Source organism: Callithrix jacchus, chromosome 5 (genome assembly GCF_049354715.1).
Source record: "Callithrix jacchus isolate 240 chromosome 5, calJac240_pri, whole genome shotgun sequence".
NCBI lineage: Eukaryota > Metazoa > Chordata > Mammalia > Primates > Cebidae > Callithrix > Callithrix jacchus.
Window position 1 is genome coordinate 146,303,112 of NC_133506.1, and position 23,142 is coordinate 146,326,253.

At 39.4% G+C, this 23,142-nt stretch overlaps 1 protein-coding gene and 1 pseudogene across 1 annotated transcript in view; one reads left to right on the forward strand and one right to left on the reverse strand.

Annotated features, from left to right (window-relative positions):
• USP12 (ubiquitin specific peptidase 12) overlaps positions 1–23,142 on the reverse strand; it is a 105,715-nt gene that overhangs the window by 71,230 nt on the left and 11,343 nt on the right. The window lies entirely within an intron of this gene.
• LOC100389058 (proteasome (prosome, macropain) activator subunit 2 (PA28 beta) pseudogene) lies at positions 5,672–6,477 on the forward strand (annotated as a pseudogene).

The window sequence follows — 23,142 nt, forward strand, 5'->3', positions numbered from 1 at the left end:
AAATAAAATAAAATAAAATAAAATGGAATAAATAAATAAATAAATAAATGTTGGTCTAAGGAATACATAAATTCAAATCTGCTATTTTACACATGTATATAACTACATATAAACACTGACAGAAGCTAGCTAGGGAGGGGAGAAGGTAGCAATGAAGGAAAACAAGCTTTTCTTTACTTCCCAAGTTGAATTTTAAAATATCCCATCCCAAAGCATATGAATTTTGTTTTAACAGGGCTCATTTTATATAGAATTCAGGCAGCATCATGAGTTACTGTTACAGGATTCTCAAATGATTCCTGCCCTGAGATCGAAGTTTTATTTTAAAACAGACCCTAATTTTCTGTGACACTGCTAAGAGTGGGAGAGTTAGGTGACTACAATAAAGTAAACCACTTTCCATGTTCTGTTTAACCCACTGCCTTCTTTCAAAACTACAACAACAACAACAAAAACAAACAAACAAAAAACACGACTGTTAGAAAAGCACCAAAACTTCAAGGCTCCTAAGTCCAAGTCTATGACCAAAAGAAAGCAAACCTTAATAAAGACCCTTGACCAGGCGCAGTGGCTCACGCCTGTAATTACCCAGCACTCTGGGAGGCCGAGGCAGGTGGATGACCTGAGGTCAGGAGTTTGAGAGCAAATGCCTGGCCAACACAGTAAAGCCGTCTCTACTAAAAATACAAAAATTAGCTGGGCGTGGTGGCAATGCCTGTAATCCCAGCTACTCTCGATGCTGAGGCAGGAGAATCGCTTGAACCCAGGAGGCGGAGGTTGCAGTGAGCCAAGATTATGACACTACACTCCCGTCTGGGCACCAAGAATGAAACCCTGTCTCAAAAATAAACAAATAAATAAATGCCCTTTAAGTAATTCAAAAAAGTTGAAGAAATTCCTCTTCAATGGAGAGAACAGATAGATAACTTATCCTAGGTGAGTTTGTAGACTGAATTCACATGAAATCTGAGAAGGCAGACTTTTCTTAAGCGTATACTTACATAGTTTTCCAAATTTGGCATTGGAAACTTGAAATAAGGATTATAGGGTCCACATGCTCAGGGAGCATTCAGTATTAAAAAAGGAGATCAGACATATTAAAAGGGTAAATATACATTATTTAATAAAATGATATCTGGAATTTGCCCCTAAAGAATCTGGGAAGGTTTAAGCTGCGGGGAATAAAAAAGACACAACATTGGTTAAGAGATGTTTTTTGCTTTAAAGGACAATAGGTACTTGGAGGTACATACTACTATTTTGTCTACTTCAATATACATGTAAGTTTTTCTATAATAAAAAAACACTAGATATGGTTAAAGCAAAATACATGATTAACTGCCAAATAAGTGACAAAGATAACTACTGCATTTGTTCAGAAAGAGACACCTTTCCTCATTAGGTGACATGTGCCAGTAGTCTTCCATATTACAAAATATGCTCCCTCAATTCCTTCATTTTGAACAAAGGGTTGTCCAAGAAAGCCTCATGAGCCTAAAACAACCTCAATTAAACAATAATTTTAGGTGTCATTAAAGAAGAATTTGAACACTTTATTAATTATGCTTAAGATATGATGTCACAACTGTATACAGTAGGTGTCATAATAAATAAGGCATCTTCGATCTGTTTTATAAAAAGACTAAGTCAGTTATCAATGATCTATTAAGTGGGGATCTTAGCAAACAATAAAATCAACTGTCAATATTATTGAAATGGAAATGCTATCCCAAGCCACAGTACGCACTGTGCTCACCATCAGAAATGAATTTAAAAGTGGGAGCTGTAACACAGATGTACACTTAAATGAAAGCAGACATGGTCTAACAAACTATGCTAGATTTCACAAAAACAATCACAAGTAAGATACCACACTGATTAAACCTCAGTCAGAGACTTCTCATTGATAAGTTATTGTGAATGTTGTCCTGTGGTAAAACGTTCCCCCTCATCTCATGGATACTAGGTCTTCTAGTACCCATGCCTTTGTATAATTCCTTCCCCTGGAATATGAGCAGGACCTGTGAATTGCTTCTAACCAGTAGAAAATGACAGAGGAAATGGGATGTCACTTCTGTGACTATGTGACATTATACAAGACTTCACGCTGCTAGCAGACTTGCTCCCTGACTCCCTCATTGGCTTGGAAGGAGCAAGGTGCCATGCAGAGACGGCTTATGCAGAGGGCCACATGACAAGGAATGTAGGCAGCCGCTTAGCACCGAGGGCATTTGCCAATCGGCAGCCAGAAAAAGCCCACAGCCCTCACTTAGTCTTAACAGCTACAATCAGCCAGCACTCTTAAGTGAGCTTGAAAGCAGATCCATTGCCAGTTACAACTGCAGATGTGACCTAAGCCCTGGCCAACACACTGATTACAGCCTTGCAGAGGGCATGGCTTATCTACAACAGAAACTGTTATATAACCTGTGTTCGCTTAAGCTGCTATATTGCGATAATTTGTTACACAGCATAGAAGAGTAATACAACCAACTATTTAACTATAAACTTTTGCTCCTATATGGCCTCCTGAGAGGCCAAAGAGGCTAACAAATCCAGTTTCTCAGAAAGAAACATGTAATAGGGACTTATGAACAGAAGCAACGTCTTGGGCAACTAAGAAATGGTGGATCCCGTGTCACCCTCTAGAAAACACCCTTTATAGATAGAACAAGCTTCTAGAGCAAACACATGTGCAGCTTAACATGCCTCAGTCTTCCTTAGGAAACTTGTGACCACTGGAGAGTTTAGATAATCACCTCCATGAGGCATTATCAATGCTACAGGCATTGCTTTTAACTTTGCTGCGGGAAAGCCTTGGTATGCACGGGTCAAACACTGGACATTATTATGACTGGTTTCACTTCAAGACGGTGTCACTCTTGTCATGCAACAGGCTGTTTTCCTATAATTACTCTCATATTTTCAGTTTGACAGTTCCACATTTGCTATGTTTTGGGTAGTGTTTGCCTTTTTAGTTATTCTACTATTACTCCCTTTGAGTTTAGGGAAATATGAATTCTAGAATTCTAGGGTGCAAAAGAAAAACCCATATTCACCTGTAACAGAATGGCCAGATGTCCCAGTTTGCCAGAAACAGTCTGTTCCAGCTGTCATAGCATAATTAATAGTATGCCTTTCCACTCCCAAAGTGTCCCAGTTTAGACGGTAAAGTATATGATCATTCAGCCTTATAATTGCATCCTATATATTAACCAGTATCTTTCCAAGGAAGATTCTTATTCTTTTCAGTTTGTTACTATTGCATCCATTTCTAGTATCAGTAACCTTTTGCTGGACTCTTCCCAGATTTGTGATTTGAGAAACCGGTTCAACGTACAGATCAAGATACAGTACCTAAGATGCAGACACACTTAACAGAGCTTTCTATGTATCAATTCATATTTTACCCTTCATCTGAGTAATTTGTTTATATAATACTGATATACCCTATATTCTTACAATTGTAATTTTCCTACAGTTTATGCTACATACTAGCATAAAATTGTTTTTTAAAATAGTCAGGTGTGGTGTGCCTATAATCCTAGCATTTGGAGGCCTAGGCGGGAGGATCACCTGAGGTCAGGAGTTTGAGACCAGCCTGGGCAACATGGTGGAACCCATTCTCTACTAAAAATACAAAAATTAGCTGGGCGTGGTGGCATGCGCCTGTGGTCCCAGCTACTCTGGAGGCTGAGACAAGAGAATCCCTTCAACTCAGGAGGGAGAGGCTGCAATGAGCCACGATGACACCACTATACTCTGTCCTAGGAGACAGAGTGAGACCCCATCACCCAAAAATAAACATAAAATAAAGCAAAACAGTCACTCTTGTATAAACTGATAATGAAAATAGAGCTCTCCTACAGCAATTTCATACATGCAAGTCCCACCCTAAATTCTTTCATATATAAATAAATGCAGGTGAAGTCACATACAAGTGTGAACATGTACTTACTTCAACTGATTCACATATTTATTTTTAAAACATTTTCTTATATGGCTTATGTGTGCCAGGAACTATGCTAAGGACCGGTGATACAAAGTTATGACTTATCCTTACATAAAAGGAAACAGAGGTTCTGACTTGTTGTTCACAGACAATAAACAAATGATAGTGAAAAAAATTATCTCTCAAAAAGGTTCTACTGATTACCCTCTAAGAGAATAAAATACAAATTAAAACTATACTCCCTACCTGCAAAATACATTACTACTGTACTTACATTAAAAATCACACTATGCAATATAAAAAATTATTTACAAAGCCCATTTCAAGTTTCTTATCTAATGCAATTCTAATCCCCAAAACAGTTATTTTTAAACGACATGTTTTGAATAGGGCACAATAAACAAAAAGTCATAAAACTCATGCAATGGCCCTTGAGAGCATAGATGTTGTATAATGACTGGGAGGGACTGAATGGTGGTTTCCAAAGTGCTGATGATGTTCTAATTTTTATTATTGGATCCAGCTGCATAGGGGTAGTTTGTCTGAATACTCGCTGAAGTTTACACTGAAATTTTACATTGAAAATGATGTGAAATTTTCATTTTCAATTCAGCACAGTTATGAAAACACACAGTCAAACTTTTAGAATATGAAATCTTAAATCTATATCAATAAGGAATATTGATCTGCCCACCTCGGTTTCTCAAAGTTCCAGGATTACAGGCGTGAGCCACTGTGCCTGGCTGTGAAGTCACCTTTTAAAACATTTCCTTGCTATGTCCACTAAGAGGGACTTATGATTAAAAACCATGATACCTCGCTAGTAATGAGCACATCTAAAGCCACCATCATGGTTTCTTTTTTTTTTTTTTTTTTTTTTTCTGAGACAGAGTCTTGCTTGTTGCCCAAGCTGGAGTATAGTGGCACAATCTCTGCTCACTGCAACCTCCGCCTCTCGGGTTCAAGTGATTCTCCTGCCTCAGCCTCCCAAGTAGCTGGGATTACAGGCACCCACCACCACGCCCAGCTAATTTTTTGTATTTTTAGTAGAGACGAGGTTTCATCACGTTGGCCAGGGTGGTCTCAAACACCTGTCCTCGTGAGCCACCCACCTTGGCCTCCCAAAGTGTTGGGATTACAAGCATGAGCCACCCATGCCTGGCCATCTTGGTTTCTAAATGCCATTCTCCACTAAAAGAAAGACACTTTAGATTGTAAGGCTGGAGAAAGGAAGATACAAGATGATTCTATCTTATACCAAGAAGTTAGAAAGAGCTCAAAGAATGATAAAAACGTGAAAAATGAACACAGGAGCCAGCCTGAAGCTACTGGTCCCATCAGGAACAATTTGTGCATCAAAATCAATAATAATCAATCACATGAACACAATAAAAGTCCATACTGCTATGAAAAAGGAAATACTTTTCTTGCTGTAGAATGCCAACTAAAACACAGAGAAGCAATGACAGTCCTACTACTAGTACAGGTTAAGCATCTCTAATTTGGGTGCAAACATAATACCACAACTGGAAAATTCCAGACCTGACCTCAGCTAACGAGCTGAAGTCAAAACACAATGACAGAGGCTGGGCATGGTGGTTCATGCCTGTAATCCTGAACTTTGGGAGGCCACGGTCGGAGGATCACCTGAGGTCAGGAGTTCAAGACCAGCATGGGCAACATGGTATAGAACACTGCTTCTACTAAAAAAGAAAAAAAGGGAGACCAGAGATCTAGCGACTTGAAGCAGCATGGCCAAGCTGTGTGGGGTGCGCCTGAGCGGGGAGGCCCGCAAACAGGTGGAGGTCTTCAGGCAGAATCTTTTCCAGGAGGCTGAGGAATTCCTCTACAGATTCTTGCCACAGAAAATCATATACCTGAATCAGCTCTTGCAAGAGGACTCCCTCAATGTGGCTGACCTGACTTCCCTCCGGGCCACACTGGACATCCCCATCCCAGATCCTCCACCCAAGGATGATGAGATGGAAACAGATAAGCAGGAGAAGAAAGAAGTCCCTAAGTGTGGATTTCTCCCTGGGAATGAGAAGGTCCTGTCCCTGCTTGCCCTGGTTAAGCCAGAAGTCTGGACTCTCAAAGAGAAATGCATTCTGTTAATCACGTGGATCCAGCACCTGATCCCCAAGATTGAAGATGGAAATGATTTTGGAGTAGCAATCCAGGAGAAGGTACTGGAGAGGGTGAATGCCGTCAAGACCAAAGTGGAAGCTTTCCAGACAACCATTTCCAAGTACTTCTCAGAACGTGGGGATGCTGTGGCCAAGGCCTCCAAGGAGACTCATCTGATGGATTACCGGGCCTTGGTGCACGAGCGAGATGAGGCAGCCTATGGGGAACTCAGGGCCATGGTGCTGGACCTGAGGGCCTTCTATGCTGAGCTTTATCATATCATAAGCAGCAACCTGGAGAAAATTGTCAACCCAAAGGGTGAAGAGAAGCCATCTATGTACTGAACCCAGGACTAGAAGGAAAATAAATGACCCAAATAAAACAGAAAAAAAAAAAAATTAGCTGGGTGTGGTGCATGATGGTGTGTGCCTATAGTCCCAGCCTCTTGGGAGGCTGAGGCAGGAGAATTGCTTGAACCCGGGAGGCAAGGATTGCACTGAGCTGAGATCGTGCCACTGCGCTCCATCCAGCCTGGGCAACAGAGCGAGACTCTCTGTCAAAAAAAAAGAAAAGAAAAAAGAAAAAAAGTGGAACAATGAAGTAGTAGTCAGCTTGGAGAGGCTTCTACTGGCAAAATTGAGAATAATTTGAACATCGTCAAAAAGAATGCTTGTAATTGATTACTGAACAACTATAACGCTGAAAAAATAAAAATCTATTATGACACAAAAAAGAAGTAGAAGAACAATAAAGTGGAAAAACTCATTCACAGCATGGGTAGAAAGTATCACATTGATTCCTTATTCTAAAAACTGGCAACTGAAGACTTCATTATCTACTTCGCCCTTTCTGAAGGAACTGTAGTTTAACACCAGTTAATGAGAGAAAGTTCTTCTTTACAGAGGAATGCCTACTAATAAACAGGAAAAAAATAACAGAATTAGAAAAGTACCATTTTGCGAGACCCAATAAAATAACTCAAAGTGCCTTAATTGTCAATGGGTGTGCTGGAGAACAAGCTATTGGTCAACTGTCACATCCCTCAGATTATGTGGTAATTACGAAGTGAAATATTTCCCTTATGAAGAAGACATTGGTGGTCTCCACTTGAATCCGATTATCAAATTCAGCATCACAGAGTGATACAACTACCATCATGTTCCATACGATAATCTGCAATATGAACAACACAGTATCACTTAAGAATTATTCATCCCCAAAAATGTTTACCCTCAGTCTAATCAAGCCTGTAGATCTAATTCCCATTTTATAAAACATATAATGGACAGAGGAGCAAATTAAAAGATACCATGGCCAGGAGCGGTGGCTCAAGCCTGTAATCCCAGCACTTTGGGAGGCCGAGGCGGGTGGATCACGAGGTCAACAGATCGAGATCATCCTGGTCAACATGGTGAAACCCCGTCTCTACTAAAAATACAAAAAATTAGCTGGGCATGGTGGCGCATGCCTGTAATCCCAGCTACTCAGGAGGCTGAGGCAGGAGAATTGCCTGAACCCAGGAGGCAGAGGTTGTGGTGAGCTGAGATCGCGCCATTGCACTCCAGCCTGGGTAACAAGAGGGAAACTCCGTCTCAAAAAAAAAAAAGATACCATAAGGAAATGTTCAGACAAATTCAGATAGTGTCATTCTATGAGACAATCAGTCTTACCTGTTCAAATAGTCGAGGCAGTCCAGGTGCAGTGGTTCATGCTACAACCCCAGCACTTTGGGAGGCCAAGGTAGGTGGATCAGTTGAGGCCAGGAGCTAAAGACCAGCCTGGGCAACATGGTAAAACCCTGTCTCCACTAAAAATATGAAAATTAGCCAGGCGTGGTGGCACGTGCCTATATTCCCAGCTGCCTGGGAAGCTCAGGTGGGATGATCAGTTGAGCCCAGGAGGCGGAAGTTGGAGCCCAGACTGCACCACTGCACTCCAACCTGGGTGACAGAGTGAGTCTCTGTCTCCAAAAAAAGAAAAAAAAGGGTCAGCCAAGTGTTGTGGTTTACTACACCTGTAACCCCAGTGCTTTGGGAAACTAAGGTGGAGGCATCACTTGAGCACAATTTGAGACCACCTGGGCAACATAGTGAGACCCCCTGCCTCTACAAAAAAAAAAAATCAAACATTAGCCAGGCATGGTGGTGCACACCTGTAATCCTGGCTACTCAGGAGGCTGAGGCAGGATGATCACTTGAGCCCAGGAAGTCAAGGCTGCACTGAGCTATTAATATTATCACACCACTGCACTCACCACTGCACTCCAACCTCGGCAACAAAGCAAAACGATGTCTCTTAAAAAAAAAAAAAAAAAAAAAAAGAGGAGGTGAGTCACAGAGACAAAAAAAAAAAACTTCAAACTGCTATATATTAAAAGCGACTAAAGACTGAGTATGAGAAATGTAAATACATTTAGCAAAGTAAATATATTTTTTAAAAAAAGAGACATAACCAAATGCAAAGCATGAACCTAGATGGAATGACAGTGGTTCAAAAAAATAAAACAGAAAACCACAGAAGACTCTTTTTTGAAGGCTTTAAGAAATGGGAAGGAACTAGGCACAGTAGTTCCTGACTGTAATCCCAGCATTTTGGGAGTTCAAGGCAGGCAGATCCCTTATGCCTAGAGTTTGAGACCATTCTGGGTAATATGGCAAAATCCCATCTCTACAGAAAAAAAAAAAAAAAATTAGCCAGGCATGGTGGCATGTGCCTGTAATCCCAGCTACTCAGGAGGCTGAGGTGGGAGAATCACCTAAGCCTGGGATGTCAAGGCTGCAGTGACATCCCAGTGTAATTCTGCTGTGAGCCATGATTGCACCACTGCATTCCAGCCTGGGTGACAGATGAGACCCTGTCTTCCCCCACCCCACAAAAAAAGAGAGATAGGAGGTCTCACTATGTTGCCCAAGCCAGACTCAAACTCCTGGACTCAAGTCATCCTCCCACCTCAGCCTCCTAAGCAGCTAGGACTACAGGTGCACACCAACATACCCAGCACGTAAGGTATTGTTTTTTTTGAAGAACTCAGGGAATTGGAATATGGCCTGAATATTAGATGATATTAATAAATCACCATTACTTTTCTTGGGAAGACACTGGAGTTATATGTAGAAGTATGCCCTTATTTTTCAATGATATATCTAAGCACTGACTATTCATTCCTTTGTAGTTAATATTCTCATCAGATATTACCGTCTTTTCACTTAAAGGTTAAAATGTTTCATCAGAACCTAAATGAAGGAAGAGATTAAGTACAATTCAAGGGTATAAAGAGAAGGCCCTTGGTCACCTGAGGGGAGAAGTCCCTGACATCGAGTGGCACTGCTACTGTGCTGCTCAGAGCTCTCCCCATGTCTTTCCCTTCCCCCTTCTATTCACCCAAGATCTGCCCTAAGTTTTGACTGGGAATTATCACCTCAGTAAGAAGGTAATGTGTGGAGAACTCAGGAGAGGTAAGATGTCATTAAAGCTTATTTTGCTGATAGGAAGAACACATAAATTGTGGTTATAAGTATATGGTCAGCCATGAAAATACAGGGTTGCTAGCAGCCACCTGAAGAGCTGAATAAGGCAACTAACATTTACTGAACTAGGCATCGGATATACACTCATTATTTATTTCTCCCAATAACCCTTAAAGCACTATTTTTAAACAGGCAGGTGGTTGAGTAGGATGGCTATAGAGAGACTCTGGGCCAGGCACGGTGGCTCATGCCTGGAATCCCTGCACTTTGGGAGACTCAGGTGGGCAGATCACCTGAGGTCAGGAGTTTGAGACCAGCCTGGCCAACATGGTGAAACCCCACCTCTACTAAAAATACAAAAATTAACCGGTCATCGTGGTGGGTGCCTATAATCCCAAGCTATTTGGGAAGCTGAGGCAGGAAAATGGCTTGAACCAGGGAGGTGGAAGTTGCAGTGAGCCATTATCACAACACTGCACTCTGCCCAGCCTAGGTGACAAGAGCACAACTCTGTCTCAAAAAAAAAGAGAGGGAGAGAGAGAGAGGCTCTGAATCCAGACCATAGTGATTCAAATCCTAGCTCTATCAGCTTCATCACTGTATGACCTTGGGAAATTCCTTAAATTATTTGTGCCTCGGTTTTCTTATCCATAAAAGGTAACGGTTCCAACCTTGTAGAGTTGTGGAGATGAAGTGATTAAGTATGTGTAATGAGCTTAGAAAAATGTCAAGCACAAACTAAGTACTACTCCATTATTGGCAGATATTAAATTCGGCCTATTTTATAGGAGAAATAAACTCAAAGACTAAGATTTGCCCACAGCAGTAACTAATAAGCAGCAGAGGGGACCTGAACACAAGTCTTGGGCTCTGTATCAAATGTAGAACTCCCACTCTTCACTGAACCTCCTCCTTTCCTTCCAAATGGCAGGTCTCCTCAACTACAAAAGTGTAAGGTATTGCCCAGTGAGTTTCCTTCTTGAAGAATGAAACTCTTCTTCAAGAAGAAGGCAAAAAAAAACCCATGAAATTCTGGACCAAGTTTTCTCCATATGCCAATAGTTGCCCCTGAGAATCAACTTTTCCCCACAGCGCTGAACCAATATAGTAACAATATTGCTAAAAGACACTTTACCCATTTGGCCAAGAAATATGGTTGCCATGGGACATGAATAAGCTCCCAACAACTGACTTTAAAAAGTCATCTTTGAAAATCTATCAGTTAGGCTTCCTGCATAACTATTTTCTTCCAATGCCTGTTATTCTAGTTTAGCAGCTTTATAGTTAGAAAGACATTTAATAATAACCTAAACCCAAACTAGCTCCCACATTAACTTCAATCTAAATTACTAAGCTGAAGGAGTTCATTTAGAATCTGCTCATCACTGTGAAATGTCGTGATCTCAGATTTAGTTCCCCTGCAATACTCATTTGTCACTTCTGTAAAGGTCTACTTGTCCTAAAGTCCCTTCTTTATCAAGAAAAGTCTGCAATTCTGTAACACAACATTTTGTTAAGAATAGAGAAAATGAGAAACAATGAAAAGAAATGTGTCTTGGTCCCCAAAAGGTTACAAAATGGAAGAAAAGCAAAAATAGTCTGAGTCCTAGCCTTCATAATTATCTACAGAACAATATTAAGAGAATATGTAATGATCCAGATTTTGTTCCAACAATCATGTTTGCCATAAACAAACTGGGAACACACTCACAACAATACCAGTTACGAGTAATTATTAATGGGTTACAGGTGACTTTCAGTTTCTTCTTGACACCTTTTTACACATCACATTACATATTGATTATACTTAACTTATTTTATTAAACAGTAACATTTCTTTAAAAGTGCCTATAGAACTAGGCTGGGCACAGTGGCTCACGCCTGTAATCCCAGCACTTTGGGAGGACGAGGCGGGTGGGATCACTTGAGGCCAAGAGTTCAAGACCAGCCTGGCCAACATAATGAAACCCTGTCTCTACTAAAAATACAAAAACTAGCTGGGTATGGTAGTGGGTGCCTATAGTCTCAGCTACTCAAGAGGCTGAGGCAGGAGAATCACTTGAACCCATGAGGCGGAAGCTGCAGTAAGCCAAGATCACATCACTGCACTACAGTCTGGGCAACAGAGCCAGACTCTGTCTCAAAAAATAAAAGTACCTATGTAATATTACACAGGGTTAAAGACTAGAGGTGTAAGGCAGAAAGGGGAGTAAGCAGTTACGGAGAGGATAGAAACAAGCAATTAACTATACCCATTTCTAGGAAATGTTAGCCATTTTAAGATTAATGCAAGATTAACTGTCAGTTCTACCACAGCAGAGCTCTAATGTTGGCTTATAAGTAGGTTTAGAGATAGTTAAAAAGAACCAATTGCTACTCCCCTTGAAAAAGTATGATTCCCTGATTCTCCATTTTGTTTCAGAAGAGACATAAGATGGCAATATTCCTTTAAGTTATCTGTTACAGACTGAACTATGCACACCCTCCTCTAAAAAAAGATAAATTGAAGTCCTAATCCTCAGTACTTCATAATGTTACTTTATTTAGAAATAGAGTCTTTACAAAGGTAATCAAGTTAAAATGAGGTCATGAAGGTAGGCCCTAATCCAGTATGACTGGCATCCTATTAATAATATTATAAAAAGGGGAAATTTGGACACAGATACACAGGGAAGACGTGAAGATACACAGGAAAAAGAGGGCCATCTATAAGCCATGGAATGCCTGAGGCTACAGGAAGCAAGGAGAGAGGCCTGGGGAAGACCCTTGTCAGCACCTTCAGAAACGGCATGATCCTGGCAAGATGCTGATTTTCTTCTTCTGGAAACCAGAATTAGAAGATGATTTCTGCTGTTTAAGCCATTCAGATTACGGTACATTAGGAAAGCCCTAGAAACGGATACACCATCGTACAAATTCCACACAGCATGACACCCTCAGAGCCACTACCTTTAAAGAGCTAGCACTGCAGAATTTTACATATAGAGTAACACCTAGTCTAAGCAACACACAACTCATGAAAGAAATGTGTATCACCATTTTATTTTAGTTTGCTTCCAATTTGATTACAAATGTCTTCTATGAGAATGTCTGTAATATTTAACTATAATAATATGTTATCAGCTGAGACATAACAATTCTGAATCTAAACATTCTAGCCTACAAAGTTAATACACTACAACTGAAGTGTCCAATTTTTTAAAAAATACTTAATTGAAAAATATAGGCATTTAGCATAAGCTAGAATTTAAGAATATATGTCATAAAAAAGAAAAAAGTATAAACACTAACACAAAAAAAACATCAACAAAATAGTCATGATAATAAAAATGCTGAAAGTCAAGACAAAAAGAGGAAGCAAGAAAAGAAGATGCATCACTTATAAGGGAAACTCCAGTAAGACAAAAAGCTGACTTCTAAGCAGAACCTATAATGCTGGGATTATAGGCATAAGTCAGTGGGGTAACATAGCCAAAGTGCTCAAAGAAAGAAAAAAGAAAAAATTGTCAACCAAGAATGCCAAATCTGCCAAAACTTCCATCTAAATGTGAAATAAAGACTTTCCCATAAGGGCATGGTGGTTGACACCTGTAATCCCAGCACTTTGGGAGGCTGAGGATGGAGGGTCGCTGATGCCTAGGTGATCAAGACCAGCCTAGGAAACACAGGGAGACACCATCTCTGCAAAACATTTAAAACTTAGCCAAGCGTGATGGTGTGCACCTGTAGTCCCAGGCTGCTCAGGAGATTTGAGGTAGGAAAATCACTTGGGCCCAAGAGGTCAAGGCTGCAGTGAGCTGTGATGGCACCACTGTACTCCAGCCTGGACAATAGAGCGAGACCCTGTCTCCAAAAAAAAAGACTTCCTGAAACAAAAACCTAACAGAAGTTGTTGCTATGCTAACAGATATACCTTACAAAAAATACTAAAGAAAACTGTTCAGGCTAGAAGCAAGTGTTCTCAAACAGCAAGTCAAGTTCACATGAAAAAACATACAAGAGTACCGATAACAGCAACTGTTAATTACAGGACATTATAAATGTATATTTTTTTCTCCTTTCATCTCTTAACTGATTTAAAAAGCAACTGTATAAAACTATATATAGAATATATTATTGGGCCTATGTCACATAGAAATATAATATATAAATAAACCAACGAGAGCACAAGAGGTAGGTTGAAATGGGCTAATGTAAAATAATGTATCAATTGAATAAAAAAAAAACAGAATCACAGAATCATCTTAATACACACACACACACACACACACACACAAACACAGGTGACAGAAATCCAACACCTTGTCATGATAAAAAAAAAATGCTCAAAAGGACAGAAATAGAAAAGAATTCCTCTCTGAATACAATAAAAATTGTATTTATGGGCCAGGTGCAATGGCTCATGTCTGTAATCCCAACATTTTGGGATGCTGAGGAGGGAAGATCACTTGAGCTTAAAAGTTCGAGACCAGCCTGAGCAACATGACAAGATCCCATCTCTACCAAAAATACAAAAAATTAGCTAGGTATAGTGGCACACGCCTGTAATCCCAGCTTCACAGGGGACTAAAGTGGAAGAATCACTTTTGCCAGGAAGGCAGAGGTTGTAGTGAGCCAAGATCACATCACTGCACTTCATCCTGGGCAACAGAGCAATATCCTGTCATCAGGGGAGAGGGGAAGAAAATAGAAGAGGAAAAGAACTCCTCAATCTGACAAAATGCATCTGTAAAAAATTAACACTAATATATTTAATAGTGAAAATACTGGATGTGTTCCCCCTAAGATTAGGAAAAAGGCAAGGAAATTCTCTCTTTTTCCTTCTTTTCAACACTGTACTGTAGGTTCTAGCCAGAGCAATTAGGCAAGAAAAACAGGCATTCAAATTTGAAAGAAAGAAGTAAATCTATCTTTAGATCATATAGAAAACCCTAAAGAATCCACTAAAATATCACTACCACAATAAATGAGTTCAGCAAGGTTGCAGGTTCTAAAATTAATACAGAGCAATCAATTGTATTGATCTCATAAAACTATGGAGTAGAATAGTGGTTACTAAAATAGAGGATGGAGATGTAGGGTGTGGGAAGAGTAGCCAAGGGTTGGTCAATGAATACAAATTTACAGCTGGGTAGGAGGAATAAATTCTAGTGATCTACAGCAACAGTCCCCAACCTTTTTGGAAGACAATTCTTCCACGGATTCAGGGGGATGGTTTCGGGATGAAACTGTTCTCAGCTCATCAGGCATTAGATTCTCATAAGGAGTGTGCAACCTAGATCCCTTGCATGTGCGATTCATAACAGGGTTCACACTCCTATGCCTGCTGATCTGACAGGAGGCGGAGCTCAGACAGTAATGCTGCTCGCTGGACACTCACCTCCTGCTGTATGGCCCGGTTCCTAACAGGTCACAGACCAGGGGTTGGAGATCCCTGTTCTATAGCACTGTAGGGTGACTATAATTAACAACAATTTATTGTATATTTCCAAATAGCTAAAGGAGCAGATTTTGAATGTTCCCAACACAAAGAAATGATAAATGTTTGAAGTGATGGATATGCTAATTCCCCAATTTGATCATTACACATTGCATACATGTATCAAAATATCACACTGTACCCCACGAATATGTACAATGTCTATTTAAAATAATAAAAAGCAAAAAAATTAATTGCATTTACATATGCTTGTCCTGAACAATCTGAAAATGAAATTAAGACAACTCCACTCACGACAGCATTCAAAATGATTTAAATAGGAATCAATTTAACAAAAAAAGAGATAAACATTTCAGAGTTTCAAAACTCTGAAAACTACAAAATATTACTAAAAGAAATTAAAGAAAATCTAAACACAGAGAAAAACATACCATGTTCACAGACTGGAAAACTTAACACTTAAAATGGCAACACAAACCGATCTACAGGCTCAATGAGATCCCTATCAGAATCCCAGCTAATAATTTTATGGAAATTAACAAGCTGATTCTAAATTTATATGGAGCTTGGGCTCAGTGGCTCACCTGTGTAATGATCACTTGAGTCCAGGAGTTCAAGACTGCAGTGAGCTATGATTGCAATGATGACAGTGTGGTACTGGCAGAAAGGTAGACATACAAATCAATGAAATAAAACTAAGGATCCAGAAAGAAACTCATACATCTATGATCAACTGGTTTTCAACAAGGGTGCCAAGTCCAATCAACAGAGAACGAATAGTCTTTTTAACAACTGGCACTGGACAAATGGACAATCATGTGCAAAAGAATGAAGTTACCTTCACCTCAAACCATGTACAAAAAACTTACTCCAAATAGATCAAAGAAGCATATGAAAGAGCAACACTCAGAAAACTCTAAAAAGAAAATACTGGATTTGGCAAAGGATTGACATGGGATTTGGCAAAGAATTACAGAATATGACACCAAAAGCAAGAGCAACAAAAGAAAAAGTTAGTCTGGATGCCATGGCTCATGTCTGCAATCCCAGTACTTTGGGAGGCCAACGCGGGCAGATCACCTGAGACCAAGAGTTCAAAATCAGCCTGGCCAACATGACAAAACTCCATCTCTACTAAAAATACAAAAAAAAATTAGCTGGGTGTGGTGGCGCACACCTGTAATCCCAGCTACTTGGGAGTCTGAGGCATGAGAATCGTCTGAACCCAGAGGCGGATGTTGCAGTGAGCCGAGATCCAGGGACAAAGCAAGACTCTATCTCCAAAAAAAAAAAAAAAAAGGAAAATAAATGAAAAAAAAAATCAGATAAATTAGACTTCATCAAAATCAAAATTATTTTGTGTTTCAAATGGCACCATCAAGAAAATGAAAAGACAACCCACAGAATGGGAGGAAATATTAGCAAATAATGTAACCAACAAGGAACTTGTATCCAGAATATATAAAGAACTCTTACAACAGGGTCAGGAAGGGTGGCTAATGCCTGTAATCCCAGTGCTTTGGGAGGACTAGGCAAGAGGATCCCCTGAGGGCCAGCAGTTCAAGACCAGCCTGGGAAAAATAGCTAGAACCCATCTCTATGAAAAATATAGAATTAGCCAGGCATAGGGGCATGTGCCTGTACTCCTAGCTACTCCGGAGGCTGAGGTGGGAGGATGACTTGAGACCAGGAGTTGCAAGGGATGATCATGTCACTGCACTCCAGCCTGAGTAACAGAGTAAGATCCTGTCTTGAAAAAACAAAACAACAAAAAAACTCTTACAGCAATTAAGACAACTCGAAGAACTGCCAAAAAATGTAAATAATTTTCCACAAAAGATACACAAATGGCCAGTAAGTACATAAGAGGTGCTCAACATCATTACTCATCAGGGAAACGCAAATGAAAACCCCAATGAGATACCACCTCGCACTCAAAATGAGATTGCTACAATCAGAAAGTAAGATAACAAGTACCAATGGGGACGCAGAAAAATAGGAACAGCCATACACTGTTGGCAGGAACATAAATGTTGCATCTTCTTTGGAAAACAATCTGGTAGATCTTCAAATGATTAAATAGCAATTCTACTCCAAAGTACAGACACACGGGAAAACAAAACATATGTCCATACAAAAGCTTGCACTCCCAGTGTTCACAATAATATTATTCACAAGAACCATAAGGTAGAAATGCTCCAAATGTTCATCAACGAACAAATAAACAAAATGTAGTATATCCACACAATGGAACAGTATTTGTCCATCAAAAGCAATGCAGTACTGGTATATGTCACAACATAAATGTACCTTGAAAACATGCTAAGCGAAAGCAGCCAGTCCCAAAGACCATATACTCTATGATTCCACATACTAAAGTCCAAAGCAGAGAATATATAAACACATAAAGTAAATCAGTGGTTGTCTAGGGCTAAAAGGGGGAGGAAAAAGAAGGAAGGGGAGGAAAATGATGGCTAACGGATATAAAGTTTTTTTCGAGGGGATTAAAATTGACTGTGGTGATAAATGCACAACTCTGTCAATATACTAAAAACCACTTAACTGTACACTTTAAATGAGTAAATTGTTTGATGTGTGAATTATATTACAATAAAGCTGGTTTAAGAAAAAAGAATTGGTATGTTAACTTGGGAGTCTTTTTTAATGAATTGTTTATATTCAACATTTAAAAAGCTTAGTGTCCAGGCCAGGCATGGTGGCTCACACTTGTAATCTCAGCACTTTGAGAGGCCAAGGCAGGCCTATCATCTGAGGTCAGGAGTTCAAGACTACCCTGGCCAACATGGCAAAATCCCATCTCTACTAAAAAATACAAAAATTAGCTGAGCATGGTGGTGGGCATCTGCAATCCCAGCTACTTGGGAGGCTGAGGCAGGAGAGTTGCTTGAACCTGGGAGGCGGAGGTTGCAGTGAGTCAAGGTTGCGCCACTGCACTCTAGCCTGGGTAACAGAGTGAGACTCCATCTCAGAAAAAAATAAGTAAATAAATAAAGCTTAGTGTCCAAAACTCAAATTCACTTCTAAAGTCTTCAATGTAAATTTTGTTTTTTAGATAAAACATATAAACATATGCATGCAAAAACATATAAAATAATGAAATAGAAGTATTTTCTAGGTTCAAATAAGTTCCATAAAATCTAACAACAATAAACTCCAAAAGTACTAAGAGTGGATACATCACTTCTATAACAGAGAAAAGCTGTTCTATAATCCATTAATCGGTACATTAGAGTTTTGGATCTTGTTAATACTCAAGAATTAAATGTTTAGCCTCTCCCCTTCCACCAATCACCCTCAGAGAGCTCATTCACCTACTTTTCTGATACATTCTGTTGGATGTGAATTTTAAGTCTCTTCTCCCCAACAAGACCTTATCTTCCTTAAGAGTAAGACCCACTCATGCCTAACAGTTCACACAGCACAGCCCATACATAAATATCTACTGAGTATTCTCTTCTGTCTTCCTTACCATCTCTCTTTTCTTGGCCTTTCTTGCTCTAGAGAAAAATAAAGTCCTTAAAAGTCCAGGTTCTATGTTTCATCCTATCTCGTGAGTTTACTACGACATCAAATCTAATTATGGCAGTCGTTTAATAAGTGCAAAACAAAACTATTTTGAGATCTGGCAATCCTCAAATTAGAGTTTCTTCTGATACTATCTTTAACCACTAAAAATCTATTTCACATCCCAGAGACATTTCTGCATCTTTCCCCTTTGCCTAAGAAAATGTCACAGTTGCCCTTTTTTTGCCCTTTCTTCATTAGAAAGCACACAGCCTAAGTAAGGCCTTCTCTCTAAACCTCCAAGACTGTCTTTTAATGAAACCCAACCATCATTTAAATTACTATACTGTAAATATAAAAGGTTCTGATCTAATCTTAAAACCCTAAAATATGTTTCACATATGCTCTGTTGAGCAAGGCAATGTAGTATATATAGGTTTTATTCCTTTCATCCATTTCAAAACCTCTCATGCTACCAACCCTATATTTACTTATCAAAAGTTGTGGCACATTTGTAATCCTAGCACTCTGGGAGGCCAAGGAAGGCAAATCACAAAGTCAGGAGTTCGAGACCACCCTGGACAATATCGTGAAACCCCATCACTACTAAGAATACAAAAAAAATTAGCCTTGCATGGTGGCATGAACCTGTAGTCCCAGATACTTAGGAGGCTGAGACAGAAGAATCACTTGAACTCGGAAGATAGAGGTTCCAGTGAGCTGAGATCATGACACTGTACTCCAGCCTAGGCAAACAGAGCAAGACTCCGTCTCAAAAAAAAAAAAAGTTGTTAAAAAAAAAACAAAAAAAAAGTTGTAAAAGTACTGGTAGCTAATTTTCCTGAATATTCCACTGCATCTTTACTTTTCTCCTGCTGAGACTGGTAATGTGCTAACAGTACCTGAAGTAAAAATTCCCATTCTGTTACTTCAAAAACTACAACAGATAACCACCTCTTAACCTTCACTTAACACAAAAGGTGTATGTTCACAAATCCACTCGACTTCTTCCCAATATTTCACCACAACCTAAAATTCATTAAATGCATATCAGGAATTGATTTTCACCTCTAATATATTTTTAAGGTTAAAAAAAAAAAAAGTGCACACAATGTGGTAGTAGAAAAATAACTGCCTCCCTCAAAACGTCTAGATCCTAATCCCCAGAACCTGTGAATTCAAGTTGCAGAAGGACTTATGGTTCCTAAAATCAAACGACCCTGATGAGAGATTATCCTGGATAACCCAGGTGAGCCCTGTGTAATCACAAGGGTCTTGTAAGCAAAAGAGGCAAACAGGAGAGTCCCTGTCCAAGGGAAGTAATGAAAGAAAGACTGGTCAGTCATGGGATTACATGGGAGTAGCTGCAATTACAGGCATGCGCCACCACGCCCAGCTGATTTTTTGTACTTTTAGTAGAGATGCGGTTTCTCCATGTTGGTCGGCTGGTCTCAAACTCCCAACCTCAGATGATCCGCCCGCCTCGGCCTCTCAAAGTGCTGGGATTACAGGCGTTAATTTAAATTCATTCTTAGGTCCGTTTCAACTACAGCATTCTGTTTTTTAGCTTAATGTATACAAAACTTACCAAGCAAAAAGGAACTTAAACAGCTTTGCATCTCTAGTGTCTAGCACATAACCCAACTTGATGAATACTTCTTGATACTGTTTGCAATAATGGACCTGATTGCACCATTGGTTTTATCGGGTGAACTGTGTTCCCTAATAAAGATACGTTTAAGTCTTAAGCCCCCGTATCTCGGAATATGACCTTATTTGGAAATAGGGTCTTTACAGAGGTAATCAAGTTACAATGAAGTCACTGGGGTAGACCCTAATCCAGTGTGACTGGCGTCCATGTATAAAGGGAAAATTCAGACACAGGCATGGAAGGAAGACAAGGTGGAGAGACAGACACACAGGGAGAAGGCCATGTGAAACGACTGGAGTGATGCATCCACATGCCAGCAAACCACCAGTAGCTAGGACAGACCAATGGAGGAGATTCTCCTCACAGCCCTCAGAAGAAACCAATCCTGTCCACATCTTGATTCTGGACTTCTAGCCTATACAATTGTAAGATGATACATTTCTGTTACAGGCATGTATCACTTAAAGAGATACATTCTGAGAAACTGGCTGTTAGGCAATTTCACCATGGTGCGTACATCTGAGTGTACTCACGCAAACCTAGATGGTATGGCCCATGACACACCTAGGCTATGTGGTCTAGCCTTTTGCTCCTAGGCTACAAACTGCATAGCATATGACTGTTCTGAATCCTGCAGGTAACTGTAACACAATGGTAAATATTCCTGTCTCTAAACACATCTAAACATACAAAAGGTACAGTAACAATACAGTATTATAATCCACATACACAGTTTCTGATACTTTGCTATGGCAGCTATAGGAAACTAATTATTGTTTAATAAAATGAAAATGTGCAAACAGTATTAGATCACCAAACTTTCCAATATGATAGACACTGAAGACAATGGGAAATTAAAATGCACACAAGAGTTCTGACACGGAATGAAACATGATGACAACCAAAAATGCACAGTATATGTTAAGTAAAAAAGCAAATAAACCTGCAGTCTTAAATTTTGGGGGGAGTAGAGGGGTGACATACACACACACACACACACACACACAATACCTCATGTTTGTATATGCACAGGTAATATCTGGCAACAAACACACACATATATCCCAATTCTTTCTAGCAATTAGTTCTTAGGAAAGGGTGGCCTCTTCTCCTTGTAAGAAATGATTTTTTAACTCACACAATTCGGCACTTTTGAAAATAGTAATTTGCTTTTGTTTAAACTTTTAAAAATGCAAAATTAGGGGGAGGTGGGGAGGGATTGCCAGGGGAGAAATACCAAATGTGGGTGAAGGGGAGAAAGCAAACAAAACACACTGCAATGTGTGTACCTATGCAACTGTATTGCATGCTCTGCACATGTACCCCAAAACCTAAAATGCAATAAAAAAATAAATAAAATTAAAAAAAAAATGCAAAATTAAAAGAAACTACCATTTCTAAGGTAATCAGATATCACTTTATTCTTTAAGAGTACATACAGTTAAACCTGAGTAATTAAATTTTTTTTAATTCCTCACTTTGGTAGTTTAAAAAACAATGTATGAATTACTAAATTACAAGGGCATATCTACCATCCAATTTCCAAAAGTTACTATGACCTTATATTTCAGAGTCAATATCAAACACAGGCTGTTCCCAAAAATGGCAAGAAGCAAATAAGATTTTTTTTTTTTTTTTTTTTGAGACAGAGTCTCACTCTGTCACCAGGTGCCAGGCTGGGGTGCAGTGGCACAATCTCTGCTCACTGCAACCTCTGCCTCCCGGGTTCAAGCAATTCTCCTGCCTCAGCCTCCTGAGTAGCTGGGACTACAGGCGCATGCCACCATGCCCAGCTAATTTTTGTATTTTTTTTTTTTTTAAGTAAAGACAGGGTTTCACCATGTTGGCCGGGATGGTCTCGATCTCTTGACCTTGTGATCCGCCCTCCTTGGCCTCCCAAAGTGCTGGGATAACAGGCTTGAGCCACCAAACCCGGCCGAAAATAAGATTTTTCAAACACCATTCTATTTGCATCAGGCATATAATTCTGGTGTTTTACAAGTGTTTTATCATTAAATTTCATTTCTCTACTAGGCCATACCTACTCAACCCAGTCTTCTCTATCAATATCCAGTAACATTTGTAGAAGGCCTTGTTAACTTTGATGTCAACCAAAAATGTACTCAAATATCCTAACTCTCTTTAACAATTTGTTCTAGATTTATCATCTATACATTTATCTAAACTCAACTGAAGTTTACATGAGGAAGGTGCATCTTAAAATAACAGAGCAGGGACATTCCCTTTTCCACAAAACAGGATATAATGTTTAGAAGGTTTCAGACTTAACAGCTTGAGAGATGAAGCTTTACGGAGGGGAATACCTCTACTTTTTATCATTGTGAGACCTGGATCTGTGAAATGCTTAGCAATAGCATCACCAACCAGCCACTCAATAAATGTCAGACTCTGATGTAAGTTCCTTGTTAAAGCTAAAATTACAGAAGTCACATTAAACTTTACAAGCCAGCAAAGATGACCTAAGTCATCATTAACATAAAATGACAAGAACATCACAGTAGGCTGCTGGCACTGAAATGGTGTAATAATTACAAACCAGTTTCAGACATGAAAAGGAAAGATAGTAGACTATTAAAGCAACTAACATCTGGGTTGAAAATGTGTAACAGAAGAGAGGCTTCATAGACACAAGGAAGTAAAAATCTGTGGGGAACACTTGTCAGAAGCAGTAACCTGAGCAAAGGCAACTGTGCAGTCTTTAAAGAATGAAAATACCCCCTTATATATATACCATATGTATCCATTATTCCTCAATAAAGCTGGAAAAACTCAATAAACAGAGAACAAAAAAGGTGACAGATTTCACTTACGTATTTTTAGTTAAAAAGAGCAAAATAATGACTCCAACTAAGACAATGATGCAAATATCCAATTTTTATCAGGCTAAGGCTTGATTTGTATAGTGAGAAAACAACCAGAAGTGAACTTCCTTTTAGCTTTTCATTTGCAAAGTTAAGGT